This window comes from Budorcas taxicolor, chromosome 16 (assembly GCF_023091745.1).
Source record: "Budorcas taxicolor isolate Tak-1 chromosome 16, Takin1.1, whole genome shotgun sequence".
NCBI lineage: Eukaryota > Metazoa > Chordata > Mammalia > Artiodactyla > Bovidae > Budorcas > Budorcas taxicolor.
The window spans coordinates 15267710-15270856 of NC_068925.1; the positions used below are offsets into that span (position 1 = coordinate 15267710).

Below are 3147 nucleotides of genomic sequence, written 5' to 3' on the forward strand. Positions count from 1 at the left end.
CTAGAGATCTCTTCAAGAAAAGTAGAGATACCAAGGGAACATTTCATGCAAAGATGGGCTAAATAAAGGACAGAAATTGTATGGACCTAACAGAAGCAGAAGATATTAAGAAGAGGTGGCAAGAATAAACAGAATAACTGTACAAAAAAGATCTTCACGACCCAGATAATCACTATGGTGTGATCACTCATCTAGAGCCAGACATCTTGGAATGTGAAGTCAAGTGGGCCTTAGAAAGCATCCCTACAGGGAGAAGCTGAGTAAGAGGGAGCAGTATGTCTGCGGAAGTCCCCTAGGCAGCCTCCGCGGAGGAGCAGAAGGAAATGGAAGATAAAGTGACTAGTCCAGAGAAAGCTGAAGAAGCAAAATTAAAAGCAAGGTATCCTCATCTGGGACAAAAGCCTGGAGGTTCCGATTTTTTAAGGAAACGATTGCAGAAAGGGCAAAAATATTTTGATTCTGGGGATTACAACATGGCTAAAGCAAAAATGAAGAACAAGCAACTTCCTACTGCAACCCCGGATAAGACAGAGGTCACTGGTGACCACATTCCCACTCCACAGGACCTTTCTCAACGGAAACCATCTCTTGTTGCTAGCAAACTGGCTGGCTGATTAAAAAGAGCTGAACTGCATGAATCTTCTAATTCCCATTATTTCTCCTTAATATGTTACCCCCCTGCTTTTTATTTCCTTTTACTCCCTATGTCATTTGAGAGTGATGGCTTTGCAGGTAGCGGTAGTGTGTGCTGCTATTTTAAGGGAATATACATGTGTAGAGTTTTTGATTAGTTTAACAGTGCACTGATGAAAAGAACATGTTAGAGCAACATAAAGTAATCTACTTGAAAATAATTGTATATATTACCTAACTTCTAGTGTAGGGCTGGATCCAACAAGTAACTAACAAGTTTTGCAGTTTTAATATTGGCTTTCTTTAATTCATCTTAACTATAGCTTTGTATGTTATTCTTATTTGATATAACCTCTATTGTTGGTTTCTTCTGGATTTTCCTTTTGGGTTTTGTAAAACAGAAGTTTAAGACCACAAGTTATAAGAAAGGTCACATATTTCAAACACAAATAAACGGGGCTCCAAAAGATTTGTATCCTGTGCTTGAATGTGAATGGCCTTAAATCTGTTTCAGCTTTAACAATAGAACTTTACTTGGGCAATATTTGCCCATTCTGGTGTAACTTACGTGACTCTATTGCTTAACAGCTGCTGTTGAAGCTAGTGTTCTTGTTCAGTTCTATAGTGTTCAGAATACCTTTTGTCATTGAAGATGTGAATGAAGTGTGCATGTGCATCGACTGTTGAATTCACTTTTGTGCCATTTTTGTAAATACAATAGTTTTGCACAGCCTCTCAAAACTGTATTACTTTCACATATTAAAGAGTAGATAATGTGCCAACCAGAAGCACAAGAGTTCCTACAAAAAACTCTGTATGTCATTAGAGCTTTTGTATAGTAAGAGTAGTTTATAGTCTTGGGGTTATAGAATACCAAACTGAAATCTTTGCTCAGTCTGCCATAGACTTAAGCTTTTTCATTTGTTAGTAGTACCCATGACATTCAGTGGCCTTGTGCAAATATGGTATGTTGCTTAGGCATATCTTTTGTCCTATGCAGAATGTTTCATTTTGACTTTTATGAAAATTACTATTCATATAATTTATATAAACTTTTTTAATGTAGAAACTTTTTACTTTGACAGTCAATTTAGGGGACACTAGAATAAAATACTTTGCCTCTTGTGGCCCCTCCCTTCTTTTTTTTGCTTGTTTGACTCACATTGTGTTGGGCTGTGCGATTCAGCCTTTTCAGAAACATAAGTGTCTGTATGTTCACTCTTGAAATTTGCTCTGCTGAATGCTGTATTTTCTAACCCAATAATTACATTTTCCTTATAATTTCTCAGTTGTTAATTAACCAGTCTTAATCCTGTATTATTACTAACTGACAGTTGTTTAAATAAAAGGAAATTTATAATAAAACAAGTATTTGAGAAGATTGGCCCAGGAATCTAGTCAGGATGAGCTGAATTTTAAGTAGTAATAATAAGCTAAGACTTGTGACAGTTAGAGCAATTTACATGATAGGTGGAACAGATAATATGTATTTAGATATTTTGCTTCTATAGATGTCATTTTAATAAAATGTAAATTAAAAAAAAAAAGGAAAGCATATCTACAAACAAAGCTAGTGGAAGTGATGGAATTTTCAGTTGAGTTATTTCAAATCCTGAAAGATGATGCTGTGAAAGTGCTGCACTCAATATGCCAGCAAATTTGGAAAACTCAGCAGTGGCCACAGGACTAGTAAAGGTCAGCTTTCATTCCAATCCCAAAGAAAGGCAATGCCAAAGAATACTCAAACTACCAAACAATTGCATTCATCTCACATGCTAGTAAAGTCATGCTCAAAATTCTCCAAGCCAGGCTTCAGCAATATGTGAACCATGAACTTCCTGATGTTCAAGCTGGTTTTAGAAAAGGCAGAGGAACCAGAGATCAAATTGCCAACATCTGCTGGCTCATGGATAAAGCAAGAGAGTTCCAGAAAAACATCTATTTCTGCTTTATTGACTAGGCCAAAGCCTTTGATTGTGTGGATCACAATAAACTGGAAAATTCTGAGAGAGATGGGAATACCAGATCACCTGACCTGCCTCGTGAGAAATCTGAATGCAGGTTAGGAAGAAACAGTTAGAACTGGACATGGAACAACAGACTGGTTCCAAATAGGAAAAGGAGTACATCAAGGCTGTATATTGTCACCCTGCTTATTTAACTTATATGCAGAGTACATCATGAGAAATGCTGGGCTGGAAGAAGCACAAGCTGGAATCAAGATTGCTGGGAGAAATATCAAAAACCTCAGATGTGCAGATGACACCACCCTTATGGCAGAAAGTAAAGAGGAACTAAAAAGCCTCTTGATGAAAGTGAAAGTGGAGAGTGAAAAAGTTGGCTTAAAGCTCAACATTCAGAAAACGAAGATCATGGCATCCGGTCCCATCACTTCATGGGAAATAGATGGGGAACAAGTGGAAATAGTGGCTGACTATTTTTCTGGGCTCCAAAATCCCTGCAGATGGTGACTGCAGCCATGAAATTAAAAGACGCTCACTCCTTGGAAGAAAA

General features: G+C 37.5%; 1 pseudogene; it reads left to right on the top strand.

The window, feature by feature from the left end:
- Positions 1–275: 275 nt before the first annotated feature.
- Positions 276–638, top strand: LOC128061586 (cAMP-regulated phosphoprotein 19-like; annotated as a pseudogene).
- Positions 639–3147: the final 2509 nt, after the last annotated feature.